We start from the raw sequence: 19,076 nt of genomic DNA, 5'->3' as shown, positions 1-19,076 counted from the left end.
CGCCAGGGGACGGGCTGCACAGGTGGCTGCGGGCGCCCCCGAGTCAGCGCCAGGGGACGGGCTGCAGAGATTCGTCCGCTGGGACAGCAGAGACCGCCGGGGGAACTGGGGCAAAGTGAAGAGTTTAGTTTGGGAACCAAAAATTAATCTTTCCTTATTTTGTTAATATTACGTGGACTAATGTTATTTTCTGAGATATTTTTATACATAAAATGATGAGCTAGTCTTTATTATATATTTTAAAGTAAAATGAACTAGGGATGACTTTCTAGAGAATGTTAATAGGTATAGAGACGAATGTTTTAATAAAAAATATTCTCACACAAAACTCCAGCGAATGAATTTCTTGTCACTTCCCCGCGCGTCTGAGAAGACGACACCAGCGGCAGCCGCCCCGGCAGCGTCCGGCGGGAGCACTGACGCAGCTCTGGCGCCCGCCCCACCGCCGTGCCAGGAAGGCCCGGGGAGAGCAGGCCGCCACACTCCCTCCTCGGTTTTCTAAACATACGCACCACAACCCAACACACCGAGCTTCCCAGGCGCGAGGGCGCAACCTCTGTGTGCGTTACGACTTCACTGAGGACCACGTTGCAGCTTAGAAAGTGACGGCACGTTTGACTGCAAGCGGCTTGCAGCAGAGGCGGCGGATGCACTCTCGGTCAATGCACGTATCTGATCGCTGACCTGTGTCCACTCTCCCAGGGACGCAGCAGGTGGCAGTCACGCCCGCTGGGAGAAACACGGCCAGGCCGTCTGACTTTGTTCCGAGCACGCCCCGGTCTGGAGGAACCCTGCTACAGACACTCTTACGCCGTGTGGAAATTGTTCCCCACGTTAAAAGGCAGCCCATGAAAGAAAAAACATTAACATGATTCGTGACTTGTGTGTTTCAAATTCCAGTCCAATCCAAGAAGCCCCCCTCCTGTAACCGCAGACCGGGACCCCACGACCGCCAGCAGACAGGGCCCCGCACCGGACCAGCGCCAGTCGTTGACACGGGCGGGCTGCAGGAAAGGGGAGCCCGGCGCTGGAACACACGTACGTCGCCCTCTTCCAAAAACACCTCTAGAATTCCAGTAAAAACGTTTTAGGTCCAAACCCATAAAGTCATGACGCCAGGAACAGGGGCTGGGAGGTGCGGCGTCACACTCTGGAAGCTGGAAAGCAAACGAGCGAGGGTGATTTCTCCGGGAGCGAGAGAAGGCTGCGCCCACCGGAGCAGGCGGGTCGACCCCGAGACGCCGCAGGGCCGAGGGTGAGGGGCTGCCAGGCAGGTCTGGCTGGACGTGTGTGACATGACAGCTAGCAGCGCCCACTTCCCATAAAACATGGTCACCTCCCTGCGACGCACGTGTGCGGGAGGTCACGAGCGACCCTGGGGAACCGAGAGGAAGGGTGTTACTGACGCGTTCTCACGGCAGGCTCCAAAGCACCTGCCCCGACAGGCTGCTGTGCGCCGCCGTCCAGACCTTCGGTTTCCGGAGAGCGACAGAGCAGCTGCTGCCAAGTGCAGGCACGTGAGGCGTAACGTAAACAAGTGGGGGAAGGGAATTCAACTTTAAAATCCAACTGAAGTGAATCTACCTGTTACCTACCTACCCGCCCGTTATCAGTGACCGAATCTCCTTGTGCCTCTACCCCCACCAGCAGCCCCGCCCCCTGTATGTACTGGAGATGGGCACAAACCCGTCCGCTGGAGTTCCCGGGCAGCCAGGCTGCAGACGGCGCCCCCGCCCCCGCCCCCGGGGAAGGGGCTGCCCTTCTGTGGGGTCTTACCTGGCTGGAGCTTACCGGGCTGCTGCTGTGCGCCGGCTCCCGGCGGGGGAGGAGGGCTCACCCCCGCAGGCCCAGCACCCTGCGTGGGGCTTCCACTGGTCAGCGCCCCCGTGGGCAGCGGCTGACCTCTCTTCAACAGCTGCTTCTGTTCTTGCTGGCGGAAGCGTGGAGGCACCTCGCGAGGCAGGTAACGGGACGCAGCTGGCTGCTGGCCGCCGGCAGGCGCGCGCTTGCCATTGCTGCTGCCGGGGAGAGTGCTGGTGGAGGCGCTGGTCCCGGGGCCGGCAGGCTGGGGCTGGCTGGAGCAGGTCTTAGTAGGTTCTGGCACTAGAAGGACGAAATGAAGAGAACCGGACACTTTAGTGACACCCCCGTAAAACCCGACCCAAACCAAAGGAAGGAAGCGGAAATCTGAGAGAGAGATGGCAATGCAGTGTTTGGGAACAGAACTGGACCGAAGTTCAGATTCGAGGTCTGACGCCTAGTTTTCCCACAGACCAACCAGTCTTGACCGTAGCCTTGAGCCAGGGTGCTGGTCTGCGAAATAGGTGTCGAGTCGGAGAGCAGCCCTCACCCTCCAGTCTGCACGGGCCTTGGGCGGCGAGAGCCCGGCTCCTGGGTCCCGCCGTGGGAAAGCAGTAGGTGGGCGGGGGAGGGGGCACTGCGAACCTGTGGGGTCTTTCAGTCGGGTGCCCACGACTGAGACGTAACCGTGCTGCTCTAATTCTAGCGACAGTCTAAAAAACACGCATCGGGGCATGTACCTGGGTTACTCAGGCAGCCCGGCGTGTGCAGGGTGGGGTCCGCGACACCCCCGCCCCGCGTCACGGACTCACTGGGAAAGAGCGCAGGGCCGATCTGCACGTGGCGCCTCTGCGTGACGTGAGAGCCAGAACGCTGTCAGAGGACGATGCTCAGCAAAGGCTGCATGGTAACCTAACCAAGGAAAGGAGTGGGGGCGCTGAGCGGTGCCCTGATGGGGTCCCCCCGACGGGCGCGCCGGCGCTGGGGGCGGTCTGCGCGGCAGGAGAATCTGAGCCCCGACGGCTGTTCCGACCTTGCACTTGCAACATTAATATCCAACGAACACCGCATGCACGTTGGTGTTGGAGATGAAAGGAGTTTCTGTCTGCTCAGTGTGTACACGTCTCTGGTCTCCTAGCCGAGTAAAGCTCCACGTGAAACGAGTTTGTACCTGGTCTGTGTGCGTCTCATATGGACAGGGGACACCCTAACACCATTTCCAGGAAACATGGGGGAGAACCCGAGACGTTCCGGTTCCCCTTCTCATCTCCCAGGGTGGGAGCCGCCACCCCCACCCTCCGCCTGGGCTCGGACCGCTCCCTCTCTCTCGGGAAATCACAGCCACACAGCGTGCTGTCTGTCACCGCAAACCCTGGTCCCGAACCGCAGGACGCCCCCCCATCCCGCTTCCTGACCACACTGCAGTCTCCTGGGTCTGCCCAGTCCCACTATTGTCAACAGCTCATTCGAAGTCTTGTGTGGGTGTTGTTTGGTTTTAAAAGTAAAAATAATCACAGTTAATCCATCAGTCCCGGGGCTCCGCTCCACCTGCGAGGACAGCCTGCCCTTTACAGCGCTGGACAGAAGGGTAGCACGCTGCCACCGCGCAGCGAACGAGGGCAGCACGCCGAGCTCGAGGGTGCGCTCAGCCACTCCCCGAGACCCCACACGGGCTGCGAGGCACACGGAGTCTGAGCTCCGCCAGGCCTGCCCGAGCCCTGCCTGTGTCCTTCAGGGCCTCTGCCTGGCTCCGCAGGCCCCATGGCCACGCATGGGCTTCAAGTCTTTGGCCTCATTCCTCTGCCCTGGACTCTCCGGAAAGGTCATCCAGTTTCAGTGACGCCCAAATGCTGCCCCATGCTGCCCTCTGCTTCAGTCCTGCCCCGATCTGCAGCTGCCTACCGGACAGTGCTGCTTGGAAGCGGCCGCCCTTCACACGGAAGGTGCCCAAGGCGGTCTGCGCCCAGGGCGGCGGGAGTGCTGCGGAGAGGTGAGCTGAGTCCTCAGGACCGTGTACACGCAAAGTGGCAGGTCGCCAGCTCTCCCATGTCCCCTTGTGGTTCTGGGCTGGCCCCAGTCCTGGCGCCTTAACCCACATGCAGAAGCACCACCAAGCATTTGCTCAGCTAAACGAGAGGCCGGGGCCCGGAGCCTCGTGCCCTGTCGGCTGCCCCCACACTCCTCACGGGGACACTGCCAGCCGCCCCCGGCCCAGGGAAGGCAGGGGAGCCTCGCTCAGCAGCAGCAGCACTGAAGGAGCCAGGAACACGACCTGTGGAGCTGCGCCCCGGGCCTCTCTCCTGGGAGCCGCTGACCAGTCTTTCCTGGCCGAAGCCAGTTTTTTCAGATCTCTGAAACCAGGAGCCAGTTAACACAACACCAAACCGGTAAGTGGAGGACCTCGAATTTTGGATCCATCCTTATCGGCAGATCCAACGGGCCCTTCCTGGCTAGCCGTGCACGGTCCTCGGGCCCACCTCTCTCGGTCTGCCGCGGCCCCGACACAACGCAGGGTGCGAGGCCATCCTGACGCTCCCGGCCACACCTGCAGGACCGAGGCCCGCCCACGGCGCCGGCACACCCCTGCGTCACCCAGCACACGCACAAGGCGAGGGCGGTTCGGGCTTCAGTTTCTTCATGGGTCGTAAACAAATCATTTGTTTTACTTAGAAAAAATTACAATAGCACCCAGCTAATAACGACATAGCTAATCAAAAAGCTATTAAGCTGGAAATTATGGTTAGGCTCCTTTGCCTAATCAACTTTTCCTCTTTTCAAAATGAGGGCCACATCTGCTGGTGGAAAGGTGGTGTGTCAAATCATTACGTAAGAAAGCAAATCTTAAAGTAATTCTCTTTCCAAGAAACGATTTTCTGCTTTTAGCTGAAATGTTCCCAGGGCATTGCCACAGTAGGGCCCAAACAGCTCACAAACCCCACCACTGTCCTCCCAGACCGGGCCAGCGCGCGGCAGGGAGCTCGGGCGGTCCCTCGGGGCCCTGGAGGGCTCTGGCAGGGCGCCTTCTCTGAACCCTCAGGGCGCCTTGTCGTTCTGGACCACGGGCAGGAGAGCGTCTCGTGCTGCCCCGGCCTCCTTGGTTTCGGGGCCCTGGTTCCCGCCCCCAGACCCATTCTACATGGCTGTCGAGGACGCCAAGGCCCCGGCCACCCCCGTTGTGCCGCCCACACTTCCACGCTGCCCCAGCCTCCAGCCTGCTGTCCGGACTGCCGGGTGCCCCACAGGCTCAGAAAGAGACACAAGGTCTGTTCCCCGCTTACGCTGCCGAGCCCCACTGCTGCTGAGGAGTGCCCTTCCGGCTGAGGCGGCCTGCCAGAGGCCCTTTCCTGTGCCCGTCAGCACCCGCCCCCCAGGCGGCTCCCCCTCGGCCCGTGGCTCACAGGTCACCGTGGGAGAAGCTGCTGCTCCGCTCAGCACACTGGCCCCGGCCCTTTCCCGGCGCAGCCGCTCCTCGGGCACTGGGGACGCAGCAGCGAGTGGAGAAGGCAGCTCCCACCCCGTGGGGCTCCCACCTCGGCGGGGGAAGCCCCATGACCACCGCGACACATAAGCCAGTCGCCGACAGACGCCGGGTGCTGCGGAGACCCGCCCGCTGGGGTGCAGGTGGGGGCGATCCCCACGTTCTCACCCCACCATCCTTTTCACACAGCGCACCAGCATCCCCCCATCTTCCCGTCTCCTTACTCGGGAGGTGGCCAGCGCGCCCTGTCGTGCCAGGAGCAGGGCTCCCGTCCCTGGGGGTGACAGTCTGGCACAAGACGACCCTGACAGCCGTCCTGCAAGGACACAGTTCCAGGCTGCGGTGAGCACGGCAGCAGCAACAGTGAGGTCAGGGGCTCAGAGAAGGCTCCTCTGAGGAAGGGACCCCTAGGCAGGGCCCAAGAACTGGGCTAGGGGACGTGCAGGCCCGCCCGTCACTCCCGCAGCGGGACGGTGCACGGGAAGGGGACTCCGTGTTCCCCAGGACTGACGCAGGCTGGCGGGGGCGGAGTGCGGGGGCTGAGGGACAGCGGCCGGGCGGCCCGGTGGGAGGACCCCCCCACGGTGTTCCCGTCCCGGCTGCAGCACGTGGGGAAGGTAGAACCTCCAGTCTGGGGAGCGGTTCTCCAGGGGCAGGTCCCTCTGGGGACAAGCTCATGGGGTACCAATCGATGTGACCGTCACTGGCTGCTCACTCAGCAAGTGGGGGACTGGACCCAGACACTGTCTGTGCAGCTCCACCGCCAGGCGGCCCTGACTGACAGCACCTTTCCAGGTGAGGTGCCACGCCCTCCTCTCTCCGCTCCACAGCCCTACAGACAGCTGGTACAGAGAGCCATTTCTCGCGGCGTGGAAATGCAGCTCAGGTCCCACTGGGAAAGGCCAGTGGGAAGGGAGTCCGCACACAGGGCCACGCCCACGGAGAGGTTTTCCCGTGGGGAATCAGGCCTGCATTGTACCTAAGCCGCTATGAGGCTGGCTTTTGCTAACCCCCTCACCCTGAACTGAGGCAGTAAGCACTTACTGTAACTTCCTAAAATCTGTGCTAAACCTCCCGGGGATGGAGTGTAATGGTATGGAGTGTAACCGGTTCAACCATTTTTCCCCTTGGTCTGCAACATCCTTCTCTTTGAAGTAACATTCTTTAGCAACACGTATTAGCAACATTCTTTCCTCTGTTATCTGTCAAAGGTAATCACCTGCAGTACACGTGTGCATAGTAAATGAGGACCATCCCCCATGTCATGTACCCAGAGAGGCAATAAAAGCCTGTACAGGCAGGGGCTGGGGCTCGCACTCTCTCTCTCCCTCTCTCTCTCCCTCCCTCCCTCTCTCTCTCTCTCTCTCTCTCTCCCTCTCTCTCAGAGAGCAGCCATGACGCCCCCTTTTCTCCAAAGGACTCTGTAGTCCGTGCGCATTTGCTCACAGCAGCCACAACACACGGTTCCTGCTGGCCAGAGTCGGCATCAGGCCGGGACACACTGGGGAGGGCGGGTTTCCACTCCGACCCACCCGGCCCCCTCACCAGGGACTCCCCAGGGCAGGGAGCGGGGGGCGCCCAGAGCACCCAGGCCTTTCCATCTGAGTCACCGAGTCACCAAGTCACTGCCACGACATTTGTCGTGCCCGATCTCCAGCTTACTAAGAACATGGCAGGTGCACCAGTGCCCCCGCCTCCCCTCCCCGACCGCGTCCTCCTCCCTCCCGGGTGAGGCCGTCACCGCGTGCACGCCAGGGTGCGCTCCTCTCGTGAGATGCAGAGCACGGACGGGTTTCGACCTCCGCCCGGCCACTTCCTGGCTGGCCACCCTGGGCCAGTTCCTTAACCCCGCTGTCCCCCAGCTGTGCCACCTGTAAAACGTGAGCAACTGGCGGGGAAATGGGGACAACGCCCTTGCTGAGGGTCCCGTGAGGAGTGGCCGCTGACGGGGGACAGAAGCACCTACAGCAGGGTCCGGCGCACCGTAAATGTGCTGTGAGTGCTCGAGGCGTGTCCAAGGGGAGAGCTCGGCGGCACCCGTGCACGACGGTGAGGCCGGCCTGACTCAGGACGTGACACGGGCCGGGCCCCCTGCCGTGGGGCTTCCCCCGGGGCAGACTGGGCTCAGCTCGGAGCCCGGCGTGGTGAGTGGGGACGCAGCCACGGGGCAGAGGGTGGAAAATCACCACGAGGAAACAGCAGACATGGGGGTTCGGGCGAACCCCAGGAGGCCGACTCAGCTGGCTCCTGCGCAGCTGGGCTGCCAGGGAACGCACGGCGGGCCGGGGAGAGGGCCCGCCAGCCCGGCTGCAGCTGGGTCAGAGGACCTCTGTCGGGTAGAGTGGGTGACCCTCCTCTCGGAAGCAGCGGCAAGTATTGCAGGCTGATAAATAAAACCAAGTCCCGCTGAATGAACTGTACGTACTACGAGCTGAAAAAGATAAGAAAGCAGGCAGACTCCGAGCTTCTACCGCAGCTGCAGGTGACCAGGAGAGAGAGGCGTGGCGGTTCTCAGGACTGGGGGATTAGACCCCTCGTCCGGCCCCGAGCCCCCGCTTTAGTTTGGGGTTCACAGTTCCACTGCCTGGAAGGTGTTAAGCACTACACAATGTAAATAAACAATCACCCCATCATTGAAAAAAAAGTTACAGAGCAGCTGTCAAAGCTGTCCCCTTTCCCCCAGCTCGCACCCCAGCACAGGGGGCCAGGGTCTGCCTCGGGCCCCGCCGTGGGGGGCCTGCGGTCCGATCTGGCCGGCGGAGCAGGCACCGCTCTGCTCCCGGGGTAAGCACGGCCCTGGGGTGGCCGGTGGCGGTTTCTGTGCGGGCCCAGTCTCCAGTCACTGCTTTAGTGGCGGCGAGACAGCACCGGTGCCAGTCCAGGACCTCGGGGCCGCAGCAGCGACACTGCACGGGTGGCGTCAGCAGCGCCACGGGGCCTCTGCTTCTTCCCAGGAGCAGCTCTTCAGGAGGGTGCTCCGGGGGACCCTTTCTGGAGGCCTGGCCTCACGGTGACCTTACAGGCACCCGCGTCCCCGGCACGGTTCCACGTTCTCCGGCTGAACTCCGGTGAAGGCTCCAGGTTTTCAGCAAGTGGTCCACTTAAACCTGTCATCCGCCTGGACCTCGTGGTATACGGCCGGAGCTAGGTATTCAACGATGGCTTCCTTCTGACGGCGCGTATGACACCGTGACTCACCCATGCACCTCACGCGGCCTGTTGAAGGCTGCCACCACGAGCCCAGCGCACGCTGACAGGTGGGCACGCAGAGGGTTACGGAAACACTTCTACAGTAGCTGTTCATGGGGAAGTGCCAGCCTAGAGGGGCATCTGAGCCCGCACATTCTAACACGTCTTATTTCTGGAATCCGGATGCATCTTACAATTGGTGCATAAGTTCATTCATTCATTCGTTTAAGATTTTACTTATTTATTTTCAGAGAGAGGGGAAGGAAGAAAGAGAGGCAGAAAAACATCAATGTGGGATATACCAACTGGTTGCCTCCTGCAAACCTATAAGTGGGGACCTGGCCCGCAACCCAGGCATGTGCCCTGACTGGGATTTGAACCGGTGACCCTTTGGTTCACAGGTCGACACTCATTCCATTGAGTGACACCAGGCAGGGCCAACTGGTGCATAAATTAAATAGTTCCCTCATCCATCCTCAGACTCCATCAATAAAAAAAACAAACAAACAGTAAATCGATGATATAGCCTATAATTGATGGCATCTTAAAACTTAAGAAATTTTGTATGTAAAGCACGGAATTTCTCCTATGCAGATAACCCACAAGACAATAAGAAAAAATGTTCAAAAAGCATGCATTAATTCTAGCCATTCTGGAATATATACTGAAAGATTCAGAGTCTCTTAGAATTTTACATTTAAATTTAATCAAACATCTGTGACGGACTATTTGCGCATGTGGCTGTGACAGAGAGCTCCTCTCCTGTGCTTGAGTAACCGGCGACTCCCCGTCACCACCTCGTCTGCAGCCGGCACCGCGGCCAGCACCGTGGCGCACGCAGCAGCTCCCCGAGAACAATGGGACACAGGCAGGGCGGCCGTGCGCCACTCGGGCCCATCTGCCGTGTTCACTGGCTGCCCCGCGGGGTACACAGCAGCGGCCTTCCGTTTGTTCTGCTGACAGCTTCTGGCCGGTCTGTCACCAAGGCAACTTCTGGAGCCCAACTCAGAACGGGCGCAGACTCGTTAACTACTAACTCCACCAGCTTAGTGCCCGTTGCTAATGGGAACTTCTACTCAGAGGTATTTTCTAGTCTAATAGATTAATGACCTCTCTAGAAGGTGTTCACTGAGGTGCTACCCTAACTATACCAGAATGAGCAACACAAATGTTAAAGTAAAATTATTTTAACGGCTACTCACAATTAAAACCATTTCATTAGAAGGTTACTTTGTTTTGGTCCTTGGATTCCTCTCCTCTGAAGGAGGTTCTGTTAATCACACAAGCAGGTATTTCTAAGTTCTTCCGAACAACCGCCAGCTGCTTTCAAAGATTAAAACAGAAAAGTCTGACGACCACGTACGTCAAAGCCACGTGACCAATACAGCACTAACGCGTGTCGGCTCTCCCACCATCTTTCCCACCTGCAAGGCCAGCTGAACACCCCCGGATGGGACAGCACACTGGACGGACGGACAGGAGGGGGACGCCCACGCGGTGTCCGGCTGCCGTCCCCTGCCCAGCCGGCCCTCCCTTCTCTCCGCCCCGTGCCGTCCTGAGCCGAGCCGGCTCCCGAAGAGCGGCAAGTCCCAGTCCCGAGAGCCACAGGCTCCGGTGGCGTTACGGCTCCTGGTGCCCGTCCCCTCGTCCTCTGGAGGGGCGTGCACCGCCTCGTGCAGCAGGGCTGTGTGGCTCTTCACCGAATTAAGGGATTGTGGGACAGCAATAGCCCTGGGACGTTTTTCCCCAAAGTGCAGACTCCAACGACCGCCAGAAGGGGGAGCCCGAGTTTAACGATGCCGACAGTGGTCAGGGAAGGCGGGGGACCGGGAGGAAAACGGGCCACGTGCAGATTGATTTTGAAAAAACCTTCTTCCTGCTTGGAGGAGGAGGAGGGATGCACCTCCCCATAACATCCTGCCCAGCCTGTGTCCACCTGCCTCCTGCCTCCGAGACACACCCCACCCTGGCTGACCAGTCGCCTGCGAGGCCGGCTTGCTGCCGCTCAGGACCCGCGAAGTGCCGCCCCCCAGCCAGCGCCTTTGCCAACACTGCTCCCTCTGCAGGGGGGCCCAGGCCCCGTCATGCTCTTGTCGCCCTTCAAACCTCACTGAGGCATCTCCAAGGAGGCCCCCACGGCCTGGCCCAGCCCAGCCCAGCCCAGGCCCTCCGCTCTCCGGGCTCGTGAGACAACATTCCTGCCACGTGACCGCTCAGTCAGCACCGACACCCGCGGCGCCACGCTGGGGTCCGTCCCTCTCCCCAGACGTCTCCGTGTTCCACGGGAGTGGGAGGGTCATCCGTTCCTTACATCTTCTTCTCCCCGTCGTGAACAGCGCGGTGCGGGGCAAACAGCAGCGCTTGGTGAAAGCACCTGCTGAACGAAACCCTCAGCAGCGCAGGGAGTTTCTACGCTCAGCCCCGTCCACCCAGCAACTCGACCCCTCCCTGTCACCTGACCCAGCGGCGGAGGCACCTGCGCCCGAACCACGCGGCCAGCGGCCTAACTGCACCCTCGGCCTCCGGCCCTCGCTTGCCTGTTCCAGTCCCGTCCGACCCGGCACCCCGGCGCCCTCCCGAGGACAGACAGCTCCTGCTGTCACCCCGCCCTGGAGCTCTCCGACGCGCCCTCCGGTCTAAAACCTCGCTCCAGGGCCCTGCGCATGCACGGCGCACGAGGACCGCGCACCGGCCTCCCGGCCCCTCTGTCCCCACCCCTTCTGTTGCAGAGGCGGTGGAGAGGCTCCGTCCCGAGGGCCCGACGGGTGGTGGCTCCAGGAGCACAGGGAAGACGCCCCCACCCTTGTTCTCGCAGCTAGCTCCAGGGACCACAGCAGGGGTGATCGCTCCGGCACACGTGTACCTCGTTCTCACACCCGGCCGCTCTCCGGCACGTTTACCAGCGGAAGGTGGAAGTGCATGCCCGTACACAGACCTGCACCTGAGCGTTCACGGTACCTGTATTCTCGCGAGCTAAAGCCACGCAAATGTGCACGCACGGGTGAATGAATGGGCTAGCCAGTGGCGATACATCCGAACGGCAGATAGTGCCCAACACTGCAGGAATGCGTTACTGACACACGCAGCGGTGGGGATGCTTCTCAGAAGTGCCGGCTGCGTGACCCCGTCTGCCCACCAAACCGTCTGGGGCCGGGGTGGGGGGGGGCGGGGAGACCTCTGCAGCGACGGGCAGGAGGCCGGGCGATGGGCAGGGGCGCTCGGAACCTTCCGAGCACGACGGGTATGGTCTTGACTGTGGGCATGGTCGCACGGGTGTGCTCATGCCGACGCGCTCAATTGTTCTCTTCAAGTAAGTGCAGTTTACTGTGTGTCAGCTCTAACACAATAAAGCTGCTAGAGAAAGGCCAAAGAAAAGCAGGTAATCTGATCAATTATTTCTCGGAAAGCAGACTGTCCGCTCCCTCTAGAGCTCTGAACTGTAGCTTTCTCTGTTAACTGCGCTCATGTTAACATTTCAGTGCACAGGTACCCGAGCTAGAGGTGTGGGCTTCCCCCGCCCCTGAGACTCGACGGCAGGGCCCCCGCGGGCGCGGGCAGTGGAGAGGCAGTGCGCTCCCCGTTACAACTGGGTTACTTCCTTTCTTCCAAGATTTAATCACAAATTTGTATTTGTGTACCTGGGTAGTTTTTTTCCAATAAATTTTTATCCTTTTAAACTGCCTGTAATTAGCGGGAAAATACCACATCTTAATACACTTTCTTTTGTCCTCATGGAAAAAAGTTAATGCACTTGTTATATCTTCCTTCCACGAGGGGCTCAGCAGTAAGATTAAATACAGTCACGCATCACCTAGCGACAGGGGTGCGTGCAGAGAAATGCATCAGTACGTTCCGCCGCTGCGCAAACGCTTAGGGGCTGCACCGAACGAAACACAGGATCACTGTATTTTTCAGATCATAAAACGCACTTTCCCTGCAAACATGGGAAGGAATGGGGGGGGGGGGTGTCTTATAGTCTGAATGCAGCTTACCTGGCTCTCGGGGGGGGGGGGGGAGCGGTGGAGTGGGGTCACAGGTTATTAAATATTTTACATTTTTTGCTTCAGAACTTTCCCCCCTATTTTCCTCCTCTAAAACCTAGGTGCATCTCACGGTCCGGTGCATCTTACGGCCCTAAGACACGGTGGATCGAGCACAAGAGGACGCAGTGGACAGGAGACGCGTGAGGCCCAAGGAAAGAGCGAGGAAACAAAACGGAGTCACCGCAGTCAGGCCAACGCAACTACTGAAACCAGAATGGGCTGAAGCGGGAGCAGTTAACTTTATCTTACTTCGACCGGCTTAGAATTAGACCCACGCACCTGAACCTCTCAGCTGTGCGTCAGTGCCGGGAGTCACAGGAACGCGAGAGACCCCTGAGGCACCGCGGAGGGGCATGCAGCGCGCAGACCCCCGGGCACCTGGGAGGGCTCTCTCCGTCAGGGGCCGCCGCTCCGCAAGCCGAGAACGCGGCACCGACTCTTCTCAAGAACGTGCTCTGTGCCATGGGAACTCTCCGGGACTGCAGCGCGCCTGAGACCCTCGGATAAAACTTGTCTCTGAATTCTGGCGAAGCCCCCTGATTCATTTATGCTTGGTCGGTAGGCTGCTGCCAGCAGACTAGGGCCACTACTTTATAACAAGGTTTTTATTTTAGGCAGAAAGCATACGTTCTAAAATAATGACTGAAAGTGCAGTGGTGAGTGATCGGGATCAGGCACCCCGCACTGCGCGTGACTGCGCGTGCCGCGCCTTCGTGCGCCTGGCAGTGCAGGGGGTGCGCCCACACCAGCACCACCACGGACAGGGAGCCGTGTGTGCCCTGCGACCTTCTGACGGCTGCGGCACGAGGCGACAGAACATGCCGGCTCCACTGTAACCTCGTGGGCCCGCTGTCATGCACGCGGTGCGTCGCGGACCGGACCGCTCTTGCACAGTGCGTGACTGCGCTGCACACGGAGCAACACGGCTCAAGACGGACCCAGCACTGGAGATCCCTCCCAAGGAGGTGCCATCCCACAGAGGTCTCGCACGTAATCTGACTCAGGAATCTCTTTTAGCCTTGTTTGAAAAGATCCTAAATTACTTCTTAGAATGATAGCAGAAAAAAATTTATAATTGACAACCAGAAGATAAGGGTTCTAGTTCTAGTTCGGACAAACTGGCTGTCAAAACTTATACAAATCACTTAACCTCTGTGAATCTCCTTTCCCATCCAACACAGGAACTGAATAATCTCTAAAGACCCTTCAAGCGCTAAGATTTTATTAATTTTATAGACAGGCAAATAAGATGCCATGTTTTATAAAACATACTGTGCTGAGCACGCTGACTAGACTTTCAGCTATTGCCTTTAAGAGTAAGTCGCAAACTCAAAATAGTAACTTGCTTCGCACAAACATGCACACATGCAAATTCACGGAATCCGGCCAGTTTTCACGCACAGCGGCACTCAGGGAAACACGGGTCTGCTGCTCCGTAAACGCTATTCAGTGCGTGTTGGGCGGAGACCCCGAGAGACCCCTGCACGGGAGAGGCCCCCCGCCTCGGCTCCACAGGTGCGCCACTTACCTGGCAAAGCGCACGAGTGCAGGTTCGCACCCACCTCTGACTGCGACGCGGGGGAAGCCTGCTTTGAAGCCCAACGTCACCACGTCTCGTCCCGGTGAGGGGAGCTCTGGGAAAGGTCAGTGTAGAATGAATGAGCCCTCACGGGAGGCCGGCCCCGGGCCGTGACGTGGGCGCCCCGGGCCTCACCGCCCACCGCCAGGCCTCCGGAAGAGCACGGTTTCTGTTGGTTTGCACCAACAAGAGCATGCAGAGGTTTTCTGAAGATTAACAATGACAAAGTGAACGCGTGGCAAAATTGAATACTGGACTGAAGAAATCTGTAGTTCTTTCCCGCAGGATCAGGCAGCTGGTTAAAATGCATGACTTCATGAAAGTACATGGCTGCCCTGAACCACAGACCATTGGTTATATGGGGCTGGAGCCACATCGAGTCATTAACATACTCACTTTCACACATAAAATAATTTACTTTGAGCTTTTTATATGAAAACTTATCTTTCTATTTTATGAGCTTCAGAAAATACAGCTAAAAATCACCAAATTCAGCTCACTTCATATTTACGAATAGTATTACAGTTAACCCTAAACGATAACAAATAATAAAAAACATTAAATCCATTTGAAACCCAGAAGACAACATGGAAAACTGAGGCTCACAGCGCCACCGCATCGCATGTAAAGCTACTGTCTGTGACCGAATTCAGGCTGGTGTCCCTCCCAAATGGAGAGCAACACTGGGCCCCGGAGCGCGACCGACCCGAGGGACGCCCCGCAGAGCCGCAGCGCGGGAGCCAACAGTGGTGTGTGGGCCCACCCCCGGTACGAGAGCGCCAGGGTCTCACGAAGGTGTCCCGGGCGAAGGTGTCCTGGGCGAGTGTGTGCAGCTGGCCCTGCCTTCAGTCACCGGGCAAAGACACGGTTTGGGACTCACAAGGGACCACCTGGTGTGCGAACCGGCTCCCGAGCGGCTCAGTGCGGTCCCCGACGGGAGGGAGCGTCAGCTGCGGGAAGCCGATCTGCGAGTGCGCGTGCGCGCTCACAAAGAGATTCCTCCGCGGGTGGGCGACGGCGGGCGGCTGGGCAGCATCTCGGAAAAAAGGGATCTGGAGTGGCCGGCCCTTCATTTCAGGTAGTGCCCGTGATTTCTGTCGAGACCGTGTTCCCCAGGTCTTTCATCACCGGGGAAAGGAGGGAAGTTGACTGAGCAAGGACCCCCCAAGCACAGGCCCTCACCCCACCTCAGGACTCGCACGCCCGGCCGGACACAGGGAGGGCGGCCCCGGGAGAGGCCCGGGGAGAGCCGTGGGTGGGGGGCCGCCCCAGCAGAGCCGGCGCGTCTGCGCTGGGGAAACAGGCCCACCCAGCCGCCAGGGCGGGGCGCTGCCTCCGACACACTGGCTCAGCTGGCCTGAGTCCCGTGACCGGAGGAAAAGGACCTCACCAGAGGAATCGCGCTTTGGGGTTTGAAACACAATCAGGGACGAAACTGTAAGATTCCAGGGCGGGAGCCGGAAGCACACTGTATTAGAATGAACTCATCACAAAAGAAATATCTGAGATTTGTTCTGCATTCATCTTTTAAAAGAGGATTCACTGTCCGAGTTCAATGGTTACTGCAGAAACTAAACACTTTTCAAGTATAATTAACACTCTGTGAAGACTGGCATGAAGGCGCCGACCAGCCTACCGACTGCGCGGGGTGCTAGGAGCTGGGGCGCTGGGGCGCGTGGGATAGGGCAGCCCCACCCCTCCGCCCACCCGAGGGCCGTGCAGGTGATGGTGGGAGCACTGGCCCCTGCCGTGCGGCTCCCGCCCACACGGGCCTGCGCGTGGGGTCTACAGGCACTCAGTCAGAGACTCGGGCCACCGCTGCAGGCAGCTCCCTTTCACGTGAGCAGCAGTGACCGGCAGGCTGAGAAAACCGTAGATGAACGAATTACCTAGCCGCTCTGCTAGATTATTTACAATTCAAAACAGCATTGTTTTTGTTTAGAAGGACATTATAATAGTAGTAACTATGGTCTGTTCTGATGCTAGTTATAGTTAGTAGGGTCGCTACTAACTAGTAGGGCGACAAGCTGCACCCAAAGGAGCAGTAGTTCAGGGAAGACAGAGGGCGAGGCCCGCGGAGGCCGGGGGGGGGCGGGGGGGGGGTCAGCAGTGAGAAGGGCGTCGGAGCAGCAGAGACAGCAGCCGCTGGGGAAGGCGACGCACCGTCGGCAGCCGTCACTGTTTGAAGAGAAAAGAACGCCACCGACAATGACGATGGAGTACAGCTGGTACCGAATCAGGTTGTAAAAACTTCTCAAAATGTTAAAAAAAAAAACAGAAAGAAATGGATGATTCAAACAATTCTGTAAAATAACTATTAAAAGAAACCACTGTTTCTTATTCAAGATTACGAACTCCAATGCAACCCCGCACCACAGCCCTCTGGACCCTCGTGAGAAGTAAGCTCACGCGGCTCCGAGGGCACAGAACAGGCCCTCGTGTCCTTTCTGGCGACTTGCGTTCTGTGCGGGCGGGTCAGGGGCCCCTGGGGGGCCGGGCCCCGGGCCCCCTCCTCACACTGACTGCCCGGCCAAGAGCGAGCCCTGGAACTCGTGCTCTCAGCCTCAGTGTCTCCAAGGTAAACTGACACCTGCTCTGCCCGGGTACGAAGTTCAAGGGAGGCAGGAAACAGAAGCCTCACTGTGAAAACGGTAAAATGCCACACGAGACTCGAGCACGGGGAGGGGTTCGGCCCGAGGCCGCACCTCAGGGGACCCTCCGCAGCGCACGTGCCTGCGTACGCAACTGTGCACAAACGACGGTCCCACCGAGACAAAGGCTCAAAAATAACACGACGGGCTACAGCGCCCCCCACTGAGCACCGCCTGCACGCGAGGCGCTGCGCCTCTCCCCGGGAGCTCTCCTCCCGGGCCCACGCGGCTGCATGAGGGGGCGCCGCTCCTCCACTACCTCTCCTGTTCCACACGGGGGACGCCGGAGGCCTGAAGAAACGGAGTCCGTGCCCCTCCCCCCGTCGAGCGCAAAGGAAGAGGCTGGGGTGGCGCTTCCTGGTGGCTGGCTGCTGAGACGCGATCTCGGGGCGCCTGAGCGACCGAGACAGGTCTTCGCGTGTGTCCCCGCCGACACCCGCCAAGACGACAGCAAGCAGCGGACTCTGGGCGTGCCGGACGAAAGGACCCTGACATGTCAACATGCAGAGGGGGCGCACGAAGAACTCGCCCTCGTGGTGAACAGCTGGCTCAGACAAACCAGAAGCTGTGAGAGGACTCAGGGCCCTTTGGCTGTTCTTAATCGAACTGAAGCGATTCATCAGGTGACCCCTTGCCGGGGCGAAGTCACCGGGGGAACCACAGAGCGCTGCGCGGAAGGCTGGCGCCCCGCTCTCCAGGCCTCCAGAGCAGACTGGCGCCCCCGAGCCGCGCGCGGGCGGGGAGCCGGCGACACGGGAGGAGTTTCACAGCGAACAAGGAAGAGCGGACTCAGAGGCAGGGTCAGAGTCTCCGCGTTTAACCGCCAATGAAAGACAACTCTTTGTCACAAGAAGCTTGGTGCTGCCATAAAATGTGCCCCCCACAAATAAAATAAACTTACCTTTGGTTTTTTGATCAGCAGCCTGAAAAAAAAATTAGAAACTCTTTAGGGATAATGTGTAGAGCGCACACATCTATGAAAGTTTATAAGTAGGCTTTAACAGGAAATTTTAAAAACAAGTTTTTGCCCAGTTCATTTACTAAAACCCACTGTACCTCTGGGAACAATGTCTAACTGTCTACGTGCTTTTCACTGCGTGCCGACACTGATCCAAAGGCAAACAAGTGTACCTGCGCGCTCACACGAGCTGTGCGCTTTAATGAGTCTAGAAGGTACACAGTTTAGACTACAAGGTCCATTAAACCAGGCGAGCGCAACAGCAAATGGCATAACTTGGTATATTAAATGCCAGAAAATTCAAGCATGACTATAAGGTTAATTATAATTTTTAATATTTACTGGATTTGCAGAGGAACATTTGCCAAAGTTACAACAACTATTTCTCGCTTTCTAACAGCCGCAGCTGAACGGCCCTTCGCGTTTCCGGGCAGCTCGCTGAGGCAGGGAACAGCGTGAGCACCCTTGGCCGCCAGCCACCGGAAGCAAACGTCTTTAAAACACAGCTCCAGTATTTGTGGGTCCTTAAGAAAGAAATTTCGTGGCTGTCACCCTGTATTTGTTTCACCAGCAAAATATCTATTTTCTGCTAACTACAGACTTAGCACATTGATCTTTACAAGCAATGAAACGAAATTCTGCGATGGAATGGCCACGATAATGCAAATGAGCACGCAAGTATAAAGACAAGGAAGTAGTAACGCCAGCCAAACCTTTTTCTGAGCACCTTCCTTCTTTTTCTTTTCTTCCTGCTTTTTCTTTTTCTTTTCTTCCATCAAATGTTCCTCTTTTTGTGTTTCTTGTTCTTTCTCCCTATTAAACACAAAGAAAAGTGCCATTAGTACAAGCCCATCTTAAACCAAAAAACAAACACAGAGGGTCCTCGGGGAGTCGTGAGGCGCTTCAGAGTGTCGCCGGTGTGGCCCGGGACACTTGGAGGAGAGGCGTCAGGCGTGGGCTCGTCCCCCCCGGAACGGGCCTCCGGCACGACCGCAAGGCGCCTGCGTCTGGAGTGGTTCAGCGGTCACCCGTGCAGCCCCCCGGTGAACACCGGCCTCTCCCCAGGCCATGAGGGCACAGAAGGAGCGACACACAGCCCTACCGTCCGGCCCCGGCCCCGGCGCCCTTAAGTGTCGTCTCCGGGACCCCCGGCATCAGAATCACGGGGCACCTACTAAACCGGCAGATTCCTGGGATCCATCCCGGCCCGGCCCAGCCCAGCCCGACTCCTTGGAGGTGCGACCCTTTCGAGACACACACACCGTGTGCTCCAAAGGCCTCTTGCTGCTTGTCCCACCCCAGTCCTCCCCATGACATGGCTCTCCCAACGGGACACCGTGTGCCCCGTGCCTGCCGCAAGAACACCCCCACTCCCTCT

The 19,076-nt window shown here is 58.7% G+C and overlaps 1 protein-coding gene across 2 annotated transcripts in view; it reads right to left on the bottom strand.

Moving 5' to 3' along the window:
* Positions 1-18,441, bottom strand: part of TNRC6C (trinucleotide repeat containing adaptor 6C) — a 64,401-nt gene extending 45,960 nt beyond the window's left edge. Inside the window, exons 1-3 of one of the 2 annotated variants that reach the window (XM_036034202.1) lie at positions 18,412-18,441; positions 17,642-17,663; positions 1,777-2,103 (exon numbers count right to left, since the gene is read on the bottom strand). The gene's annotated coding sequence lies outside the window, so the exon portion shown is untranslated. The remainder of the gene's footprint in view (positions 1-1,776; positions 2,104-17,641; positions 17,664-18,411) is intronic. The other variant, XM_028520557.2, reaches the window with a different exon arrangement.
* Between the last annotated feature and the right edge of the window lie 635 nt (positions 18,442-19,076).

The sequence above is a fragment of the Phyllostomus discolor genome, chromosome 8 (assembly GCF_004126475.2).
Source record: "Phyllostomus discolor isolate MPI-MPIP mPhyDis1 chromosome 8, mPhyDis1.pri.v3, whole genome shotgun sequence".
Classification (NCBI taxonomy): domain Eukaryota; kingdom Metazoa; phylum Chordata; class Mammalia; order Chiroptera; family Phyllostomidae; genus Phyllostomus; species Phyllostomus discolor.
Note: the sequence above shows the minus strand (reverse complement) of the source record. Positions and strands in the feature narration are given on the sequence as shown.